Genomic DNA, 11184 nt, shown 5'->3' with positions numbered 1-11184 from the left:
TTAACACACATTGCAGCATGACGGTACGATCAGCTTCAGGCCAGCCCCTGATATCTGCAACTCTCTCAAACAAAGAAAAAAACGTCTCCGGGTCACTCTCATTAAACCTCGGAACAAGACGCAGATTACCGAGAAGATCAAAAGAGGGCGAGCGGTCTGCAGTGGAGCAATCTCCACTGAGACCCTGAGCAGTCATGCCGAGCTTACCTTCTTTTATCAAATTCAATTTATCATGCTCCAAATCGATCCTGGCTTTCTCTGTCACATTTTAGTTTTTCAAGAGCCAACTCCTTCTCAACATCAGCCTGATGCTTAAATTTATCATGCTCCATTTGTAGCAACAACAACTCTTTCTGCTGTTCAAATGACAAACCGGCTGTTAGACTTTGCGACACCGGAACAGACAATCCCGCCTTGCCCTGGACACTATCCTCCTTAGAAACGGACAACACCTCCATTTCATACAGATTAGCTTTTAGAATAGCCTTAACCATGTCTTCAAGTCGTTTATCACTTATGTCCACATTGTAATGGTCCGCAATCTTTAACAACCGGTCTTTAGTACAGCCATCTAAAAACCCCTAAGACGGAGATTCAAAAAACTCCTCAACTCAAGCCATATTCCACAATTTTTGAAACAACAGAGAGCAAGAATTAAACACGCTGGCTTAAATAGGCAATAGGAGCGTCCACTCTATACTGCCTGACCAAAGCTTACTATCTCCACCCTAGTCTTCATGGAGCCCCATACTGCGGGTATTATGCACTGGTGAGCCTGGTAAAGCGACCAGCGATGCTGGCAACCTCCCCAAACTTACAGGCATGCCCTTACCCTTCACTCCAGCACTAAATAAAACAACAAACCCAGCGAAACCCTAAGGGGTAGCGCTGCTGTACCTACCAGGGGAATATAACTTCAGCTCTGACAATAATATGACACCAGCATGTTAAAACTTACCTTCACACGGCCGAAAGAAAAAAACACCACACTCCACTGAACTGAAACAAAAGCACGCAGGTGATCCGGGTAACCGGATTACATCTGATTACGCACACGCGAGGCAAATCAAAACAGGGAATCCCCACACTTACGTCACTGCACTATGACTCCGAGGGAAACCCCCAAATCAGGGCACCTGCGAGCAATTAAACACAACACAACACAACTTATTAACGGCGCACAAAGCCAACAAAGGCCTTAAATCAAACACAATTGGACGAGCCCCCAATTTGTCACGGCTGGCTCAAAGCCAGAGACAAAGACTGGGAGGAGACACGGAGCACATGTTGAAATTCAATGTTTATTTACAAAAAGAAGAATAATATGTTAGTCAGTAAGTCAGTGGTGTAATGCGTGCATGCATGAATGAGATGTTGTTTAACAAAATAAAACGGAGCGTGGTGAAGGGAAGCAGCCTGCCGACAGAACTCCCCCCGCGGTTGAATGACTCCAACGTGCTTTATAGGAAACAGGAACACCGGGCCCAGGTGTTCCGAATCCTCTCCGACCTCTCCAGCCACACCCACCTGCACCTGAAAGCAGAAAGGGACAGCCGGCTAAACAGCCAGTAGATGGGGTCGTCACAGAGGTTTCTGAGTTTACACTTAAAACCCTACACAAACATATCAATCTCTAGTGCTACTCGTGTTAGCTAACTGAACAGGGCGTTATTTATAGATAAATGTGGACTCATACCATAAATATAGGCCTATGTTAAAAAAAGACTTATTGCCAAGACTTACAAAATGCCATCTCATGGGACAAAATGTAAAAAGTAAACCGTTATTATGTTTACTTACCTGGTGAGTTGGCCTCAGGTAGCTACGCTGAATTCACATGCTCTGATGTGGAACTAGAAGACTGCCATCAACAGCCTCAACTTATAGGGGATGCTGAAGGTCAAACATTCTCAGATGCAGACTGAGACCAGAAGCTTGGACTTAACCTGGTTCCTGGCACCCTTGACATGACAGTCAATAACGACATGACCCTGTTGTTTGCAGTACAGCTGCCATCCCTCAGACGACGTTGGTGCTCCTCCGCAGACAGACAAGTGTAACCCAGCTGCATTGGCTCCTCTTCGCTGACTCAAGGCGGAGTAAAACTGGAAGCAGCTGGCCTCCCGTGGTTAGGAATAGCAGTAGAATTGCCTCTCCAACTCAGACTCCGAGAAGCTCAGGTCCGGGGGCGGCTTCTCTCCTGTTCCTGCTCAGCCAGCCACTTGTCGACCTTAATAGCCAGCGCAGTGAGCAAATCCAAATCTTCAGGAAGGTTCACAGACACCAGCTGATCCTTGACACTTTCAGAGAGTCCTTAAAAAAATGCATCAGTCAATGCCACTGTGTTTTACTCACTCTTGGCCGCGAGGGTGTGGAAATCAAGCTGAGGACTTGCGGCTCCACTCCGCTGTTGCCCACGCCTCTGCATGTCTTGACAGATGAGAAATAATAAAAGCTATCTTGGCTCTGTCGGAGGGAAACGCTGCGGCTTGCAGTTTAAAGTGCATCTCGCACTGTGTGATAAAGGGCTTGACGTCTCCTGATTCCCCAGAAAAACGTTCCGGCCGGGGGGCTGACTGCTAAACACCTCATCTCCGACATGAAGAGGTATCTCCACTGCCGCACCCGGAGGTATCTCCGAAGCTGTACCTGGAAGTGTGGAAGGCGCACTGATCCCGGTGGACACATCCCGGCTCAGTTTCTCTAGGAGCAAAGTCCAAACAAGGTCAGTACACAGTGAGGCAATCTGAAACTGGCAGAGGTACAGACAGACGTGAGGCAAAAAGCGAGGTTAAAAAAAGGCAGGCAGGATTCCGTACACGACAAGACTTTAACTATGGCTGTGAAAGAGGGGTGGGTTGAAGACTGAGAGGTGCGACGAATTGGGAACAAGACAGTGAGAGACGTGAGGTTAAACACAAGAGGTAATGAGGGTAATGGGAAACAGGTGGGGAGGAACAATCAGGGAGCAGGTGTGACCAGACGGGGGCAGGGCAGACAGGAACACATCTAAAAAAGAGACAAGGGTTAGTGATTTCAAAATAAAAGCATGAAATAATGTGCAGACAAGAATAAAACTATATAGACACGGCACTCATGAGACAAAATGTGAAAAGTAAACAGTATTTACTTACTCGGTGAGTTGGCCTCAGGTACACTGAATTCACATGCTCTGATGTGGTACTACTACATTGTTTGGAACTGTTCGACTCCCCATGAGCCACGTGACTTCTGCATTCCTGAATTTCTATTGCAGTCATTGGAAGTGTCACAACTCTCCTCTCTTTAGAGGGCTCTACCTCTCATGTCGGAAAAGACTCGTTAACTCAGTCATATTGTGGTAGTAACAGACTTGAATTGGCATCCACAGTATTTTTTTCACATACTACACATAAACAATGCTAATATAAACTTAAAAAGGCCGAAAGAGGGACTAGCAGAAGACAGTTAATCGCTTCGACAGAGTTTTGAAAGCATGAGGTCACCCGGGATGCTAAAGGTGGGGGCGCAGTTGGAGAATGCGCTTGGTCGGTGATCGGAAGGTTGCAGGTTCAAGCCCAGCTCTGGGCGACTCATGGCGATGTGTCCTTGGGCAAGACGCTTAACCCCTAGTTGCTCCCACTGCTGCGTCAGTGGTGTGTGAATGGGTATGAAAGGGCGTGACTGAGTTAGAGATACTGATGGATAGCTATCATAGTAAAAATTGGATCCATCAGTGTGTGAATGTGAGAGGGAATGGGTGTGGATGGGTAAGTGTGACCTGTGGTGTAAAGCTGCTTTGAGTAGTCCATGACTAGAAAAGCGCTATATAAGCTCAAGTCCATTTACCATTTACCATTTAAAGACGCTAGCAAGTAAAGCCAACCGCAACATAGCCACTTGGACTTACACACTTTTAAAAAAATCCAAGAAATTTGCCGGATATGACCCATGGGCTAAGGTAATTTAAGAATTGTACTTTGTCTTCTTTTAAGTCTCTTTTAAAAGCACTTTTCTACAGATGTGCTTTTACTGGAGATTTTAGCTGAGCAAGTTTTAATTGTTGAACTGCTGCTTTCAATCTGATAGTGTCACGGGCAGCTTCTTATATCCTTTATCTCCTGTTGTCTTAATTGTTTTACTCTTTTATTGCTTTTATTTTAAAGATGCTATTTCCTTATTTTATGTATTATTTATTCTTATTTATTGTCTTCTCTGCTGCTCCTGACATTTCTCTCTTTCTTCGCTCTGTTATTTCCTCTTTTAATTCTTTTAATGCCTATTTTTATCATGGAAAGCACTTTGTAACATTTGTTTTGAAAATGGCTGTATAAATAAAGTTTATTATTATTATTACTGCCACACAAAGTCAATGCAAAGACATGTTTAGACGCCAATTCGCCACGGACGGCGCACGTTTGGTATGGCGTGTTTGGGCGGGAGACACGAAATTCGCTTAAGTTGAAAATATTAAACTTTTGACGTGAATTCGCGTGAAGGCTTGCCGCAGCCGGCAGCAATGACATTCCCCCAAGACGTCATTGATTTGATGACGTTGGGGGGGGGGGGGGGGGGGGGGACTGCCACCTGCTCTGGCTCCAACTCTGCCAGAGGATGGAGGAGAAAACAATCTGTGTGGTGTGTCATTATCCAGAGTTATACGATACGACGCGTGTACTCTACAGAGACCGGAAAAAAAGGAGCAGGCTTGAGTGAAAGTCGCTGAGGAGACAGGTTTTGAATGTAAGTTCTGTAAATATTTGTTTCCAGCTGGATTTGCCTGCACGGGTCATCACTGAGTCTGAATGTGTTTTCCTCAGTGGAGTTTTGAGCCTGAGAGGAGGAAAGAGCGAGGCAGGGGCAGAGCCAGGGAAAAGATGGACGTTTTTTGCAGTCCTCTCTTTCCTGGACCCCTTCCCAGAGAGCCCCGGGAACATGGGTCGGGGGTTCAGGTGGTCGGGAGTTCGAAGGTTCTGCATGTTGTGAATTTCTTTTTAGGGTCTTTATTTTAATTTCATTGCCCTACATTTAATTTAGTATCATGCTTCTCTTTTATTGTCTTTATCTGATATTTCCAAATGCTATACTGTGCTAAGACCAAATGAGCTTGAACCTAATTTCCCCTTGGGGATGTATAGTGGTGCTGATGGACCTGTCCCTTTTGTGTAAATAGAAAATGTACATTATGGCATTATTTCTTTATCTTTTATTTTTGTCTACAATGAAGCATTGCATTTGACTTTTTCTTATAAAATATGACTGATGTTGGATGAGAATTTATGTTTAGATTGTTTTACCATTTCTACAGTATGTCCCAAGTATTTAAATTTCTGTCAGGTTAAATTTATAACTTAAATAAGGAGCAATTTACAAATTTAGCACCACAGTTTTAGAACAAAGTCAAAGATGTTACGTAAATAATATTAGCTAACACAGATTGAAATATTTACAATCACATCTACAATAAGACATAAGTGTAAAAATGTGAAGAAAAAAAAACATAATGGTTTGCATGCTGTTCTGGGGTCCTTTGAAAGATATAAAATTGTATTTGTAATCGAATCTGCTAAGTTGTCTAAAAAGCATCTTCAACAAAGTGCTAAGGTCTAGAAATTAATTCACTTCTAAGTCAAGCTGACAAGCTGTTGCATTGAAAAAAAATGTACTTAGGGCGAATGTAAAATCAACAAGATAAAGACCATATTCAATGTCAGGTTGGAAACCAGCATAACAATGTGCAAATAGCAGAAATAAACACAGGAAGAAATACAGTGCAGCGCATTTATTTGTTAAAGCAGGACAACGGAAGATCTCCGCTTGACCGCTATGAGAACTCAACTACCCAAGAGGCCTTGCGCGCGAGTACTGTCGTAAATATATGGATCAGCCGGTCTTGTGCATTTGTTTTGAAAACGAAACACAGAAGCCAGGACTTCGCTCCAAAGTATTCTTCTGTCTTCAGCGGTTGTTTGCAGGATGGATAGCGACGAGGTAATGTATTTATTTCTGACTAAATGACAATGTTTTAAATCGCTAAGTTCAACTTGGTTTTATTACCGTGAAGTCGCCCTCGTCCTGTTGAAGCGATAAAGTGAATAAAAGTAAAGACAACCACGAGCTGGTGATATCACACTCTTGAAATAGCTGGTCTAAACAAAACTACATACTGGTACGTTCTGGATTTGTTGTGCTGTACCATTTCCTGTCAAGTTTTTTAGAGCAACTTTCTCATAAATTGGTCACCCAAAATACATTATTACTTGTGAATAAAATGCCCATTCTTCTCATTTAGCAGATTAGCCTGGCAAACTTTCATTTTTCTCAGGAAAATACTACAAATGCCCAATACGTTTTCTTTACATTGCATTGTTTCCTCTATTTTTATAATTCTTTACAATTGTGTTATAAGTACGGCAGCGTATTACTGTCATCCTATATAAATAATGATTGATCAGTAACGTTATAACGTGTTATGTTTCTGTTGGAACAATATATTTTCACGTTATAACGAGCTAAACTGTATTGAAAGAACGTGAAACGCTTCATGTTATAACATGACAGTTATTGGGTGGCAGTCATACATTTCCGTAATAAAGCTTCCTCATTACGAATTACAGTTTTATTATTACTATTATTATTCAGTGATTCTGTTGCTGATACATTCAATCATTTTAGAATTATGTAAACCCAAGACAAATCCCCTGTATGTGAAAATTCCCTTGGCTTTATAGTTCAGTGTTATATTGATTCATATTGAACACAGAACTGTGCATTTACATCATACCTACTCTGTTTCTTTGTTTCATCAGGAATTTGATGTTCCTGAGAACACCTCGACCTCTGCCTCATCAGAGTTTGAACCCCCACAGAGTACAACTTGGAGGGGAAGGGGAAGAGGTAGAGGTAGAGGGGGGAGGGGAGTAGGTAGAGGGAGAGGTAGGGGGAGGGGGAGAGGAAGGGGGAGAAGGACACCTGAAGACCTGGATCCCGAGAGCCAGCAGAGGGTTCAGGATCTGCATGAACAGCAAAATGCTGATAAATGCCACTATCCAGGCTTTAGACCCTGAGCAGAGAGACCAGTTGCTCCAAATGGTCTTGACAAGACTTCCTGGCCTCATGTTTGATGCACTGGCTTTGATGAGGGATCCTGAACAGCAGAAAGACCTAGGTGGAGAGGCCCTCCATGTTCTAACTGCTGGGAAATGAACACTAACCAGGAAAGACTGTGCTGTCGGCAAACACCAGAGACCTGCATAAGTAACATGGCCCACATGCGCTTATACATTCTGGATGAGGTGGTGTTGCGTCTGGCCCGGGCAGCTTGGAATGACATCTTTGCTGTGGAGGATCACCAGGAGCCTGGGGAGGAGCAAAGACAGTACAGACACGCAGCGTATCGCCAGTTTGTGCTCTGGCAGCATGGTCGCCTCGGGGTGGGCGTCGGAGTGGTCATACCAAGCTGCTGTGTCTGGAAAGTAACAGACACTTTTCCAGACCCAATGGGACAGTACACAGGTTTCAGGGTTCGGCGACTACTTTAGAACAGAGCTTTAGTTTTTGTTGTTTTCTACTTCTTTGTGTGCACTTTTTTTTGTGTGTGTGTAAAATAAAGACATTTTTTGCAAAGCATAACAAACTTTTATTTACATTATTCACAAAAACAACAACAACTCCGGCAGAAATCCCACTCATTATCATAAATAATGTGTAGGATGGACAGTAAGTTACTGTGCATAAAGTAAAGAGAGAGTGATGTATGTAGAAGTGTAAATGCAGTAGAAAAATAAAATAATAAACTGGTAATAAAAATTGAACCCTGTAATAGCAGAAGACAATATGAGTGTGGGTACAGGTAAAGCTGTGGCTGTGTGTATGAAGTCAGATTGCAGGACAACATGTCCGTTCAACAAAACACATAAGGGATGATCCTCAGCGTTAACTCTGAAAAACACCCTCTCTTGGACCTTTTATTGTAGTATCGCCTGTAACTAAATATATCAAACAATTTTAGAATACTGAAAAAATGCTCTAAGATTACGACAGGGAGTGTCTCTGCAAATGTGCATAAACTTACATCTTGTGTCCATCCTTGTTTCGTGCAGGGAGGCGGCCACTGTGACAGTTATAGTCTATTGCAGCGAGCAGAGTCCGTGTGCGATAGACTGCTGGTGTGTATGAGAACTGGTTCCCTGCATACATCAGTATATGGTTCTGGAAATTTCCCAGATCTGATGTAGTCCTGGATAGTGTGAGAACAAAGATACAAATGTTATTACATTTTGGTAATTACTGACCTTATAAATGAACATGCTTATATTTTACTTTATCATTATTTCTTGTTGCTTCTACCATCAGTGTATAACAGTGAACAAATCTTTTAGATCGATATTGTAATGTGAGACTTTAGCAACACTTGCACCAGCTGTAGCACTATTTGGATTATTTTTTTGTAAGACACACTGACATTAGCATTGACAAAAGTGTATACCTGAAGGTGATGAATTTCTTAACATCCTTCAACCACCGCTTGTCCAAGACAACTGCTAAAAGGGCTTGATGAGCTGCTGAACCTGTAATGACATATCTCAGTATGAGATGGACAAAAATCCATTCAAAGCAACATACACCTCTCATAAAATACATTGGAATTACCTTGTTTTATCCAAGGTTTTTTCTGAGCTTCATCATCCAGTGGTTCATGCTCACAGGCTCCAGTTGCCCATGTGTGTTGGTTCCGAACATGATGAATTAGTGTGCCACCTCTTCTGCAAAATTAAAAACCACATCTGTACATCTGTAACCTACTGTAATCCATGTTTTTGTACGGCCTCAATTCACTTTCCACAAACATACCTTGAAATCCTCCACAGATGATGCTTGCTTCGCACAATACCAGAAGTGGTTCACAATGTCCCAGATCCAAGGCAACAGTTCAGACTAGTCCCTCACTGTACCAGCCTGAGAATAGAAAAGACCAGTGTTAGACAGTCACAAAAAATGCTGCTTTATTGCAGCACTTTATAAAAGTGTAGACATGCAATCACCAACACATCCCTCATAATACAATGAAATAGTATACCTATCTCAGCTCCTTTCCTAAATTCTTCGCTGCATGCCAAATGTCGAGTGAATGTTGGAGCCCTCATTTTTTGTACTTTCCATGGTCTGCATCTGTGAAAAAAAGAAGACTTTACAATCTCAAAAACATCCATCTGAAAATACAGAATCAAAAGCGTAGAACCATTTTACTTACTCAGCAAAGCTGAAATTTGTGCATGGGCATCTGTGACCACTTCTGTTATATGTATCTCTGGCAGAAGTGCGTCCAAAACATAATGACAGCACAAAATGTAGTACAATTCATTAGAAATACTTGCATGCTGTTCCATTGACTGCATCCTCGTCCGGGGAGTCATGGGGATCTTCTTCCTCCACAATTGACAGAGAATGAACGCTGCAAAGACAGCAGAATATAGGTAAAGTGTATAAACTGCAAGCAGACAGTATAAATACAAAATCAAAAAAATTCATTCCCTGAACAAAAGCTGTGCTACACTGTTTGTGGTGGAAGTTGCTTGCCAACTGTCCTGCGCCAATCGTTATAATGTTCCATGACATTCCTATGAAATGGGACTATGACAGCGAGCGAACAGAACGGGACAGTGGGTGAATAGTACAAGACTATGTTGTTGTGAAACAATAAGTAAGTGTTGTAGGACAGCATGCAAGGAACACAATTCAGAAGACCAGGGGCTTTCACAAGTACTGGGGGGAGGGGAGCACTGCAGCTTCTGGCTACTAAAAACTCACCTGGCTTCTAAAACATCGAGCTCTTCATCCTCAGCACATTGTTGCAGTATCTGTACACCTTCCATTCCAAACTCCCCTCTGAGTGAAAACAGAAATTCAGTCAATGATGATATAAATAAAGTGAAATTTGGGGAAAACGTGAAACTGCAGGCCCTGTAAAAAAAAATAAAACAAATAAACACAGTACCTATCACAGTCCGACTCCTCTGTAATACTGGAAACTATTGGCTGTAGAGAGTGAGGTTTATATGGAGTTGAGGTTACTTGCTTCTGTTGATACCTGTAGAGAAAAAACATTTCATGAAAAAAAAAATCGTGTGTAGGCTACAGTTAGCACAAGCAGCTTTATCAGGTACATGAACACCAAGATGATAATCTTAGAAATATTCAATATAATGATCTTCCATTTTCGGTATTTTACACCGGAGGAATCTAAACACACATACATTTTCTTTTACGCTTAGCGGTTTGCAGTCATCGTTTCGATAGCTTTCGAAAGTTACCATGTTCGCAATAAATAGCTGCCGCCTGGGATTACTTGTTTATGAATATGAACAGGATGAGATGGGTCTTAGTGATACAAAAAGTCACGTTACAAACTCGAGAATACTGTACACGGTTTGTAAACAATCAACAAGTACTTACAAGTCCAGCAATAACAGGGCCAAGTCAGCATCAGTCAGACATCCCTCCCCGTCTTTTATTTCACGCCACCGAGTGAACGCCGAACCGATGTTTATTCTGGTCCGGGCTTTCAGCTTGTCTTTCTCTTGCTTTCTTTGTTTTGCATCCTCCGACAAAAAATTTCTCTTACTTGCTGCCTCCGCCATGGCTACAGCTCTGAGTTTGGCTTTCGCCGACACTTCCTTGAAAACCGGGAATCAGGGAAAGTGACGTATGCCGTAAGCAGGCAAGACGATGTAAAATTGTAGTTTTTTAGTGTGGCAGGGTTACTACCAGCCACCTCGAAGTTACATAGCGCTAGTGAAAGCGATACAGACCACTTCAGAACACGAAAGAGGTGTCATTCAACTCATCCTAAAGCGGAGGGCCATGACAACGGATATGTAAGGACTATATTATGTTTGAAAAACTACATAGTGTTGGTTTAAATTCAAGTAAAGAATGTAAAGTTGTTGAGCTGGAGTAGAAGCTGCTGAAACATCGAAAACCAAGCTTGGGTCTCTCTCCGGGCATCACTCCACGACCCCCTGCAGCTGCTCGAACGATAAAACCTTGAGTCTGGCCTGGTAGAGCAGAAAAAAAGGCTTATTAATTTTGGCAAAATAATGATAAATAACATGATAGTTTCTCACTAAATACATACCTGATTTACTGCCAGTATCTGAGCCTGACCCGACAGCGGTTTCTTGGCCACGGCCTCTTCCACGTACG

General features: G+C 42.5%; 2 long non-coding RNA genes across 2 annotated transcripts; both read right to left on the bottom strand.

The window, feature by feature from the left end:
- Nucleotides 1-8466: 8466 nt before the first annotated feature.
- On the bottom strand, nucleotides 8467-8940 carry LOC141802978 (uncharacterized). Its single transcript, XR_012599541.1, has 3 exons — nucleotides 8833-8940; nucleotides 8632-8744; nucleotides 8467-8549 (listed from the first exon to the last, which is right to left on the bottom strand). It is a non-coding gene; the product is annotated as an uncharacterized LOC141802978 (long non-coding RNA).
- A 203-nt stretch (nucleotides 8941-9143) lies between these two features.
- On the bottom strand, nucleotides 9144-10070 carry LOC141801936 (uncharacterized). Its single transcript, XR_012599444.1, has 3 exons — nucleotides 9977-10070; nucleotides 9790-9867; nucleotides 9144-9433 (listed from the first exon to the last, which is right to left on the bottom strand). It is a non-coding gene; the product is annotated as an uncharacterized LOC141801936 (long non-coding RNA).
- Nucleotides 10071-11184: the final 1114 nt, after the last annotated feature.

This window comes from Halichoeres trimaculatus, unplaced genomic scaffold (assembly GCF_033239565.1).
Source record: "Halichoeres trimaculatus isolate MK-OKI-2021-1 unplaced genomic scaffold, fHalTri1.1 fHalTri1_scaffold_2, whole genome shotgun sequence".
In the NCBI taxonomy this organism is placed as follows: Eukaryota; Metazoa; Chordata; class Actinopteri; order Labriformes; family Labridae; genus Halichoeres; species Halichoeres trimaculatus.
Note: the sequence above shows the minus strand (reverse complement) of the source record. Positions and strands in the feature narration are given on the sequence as shown.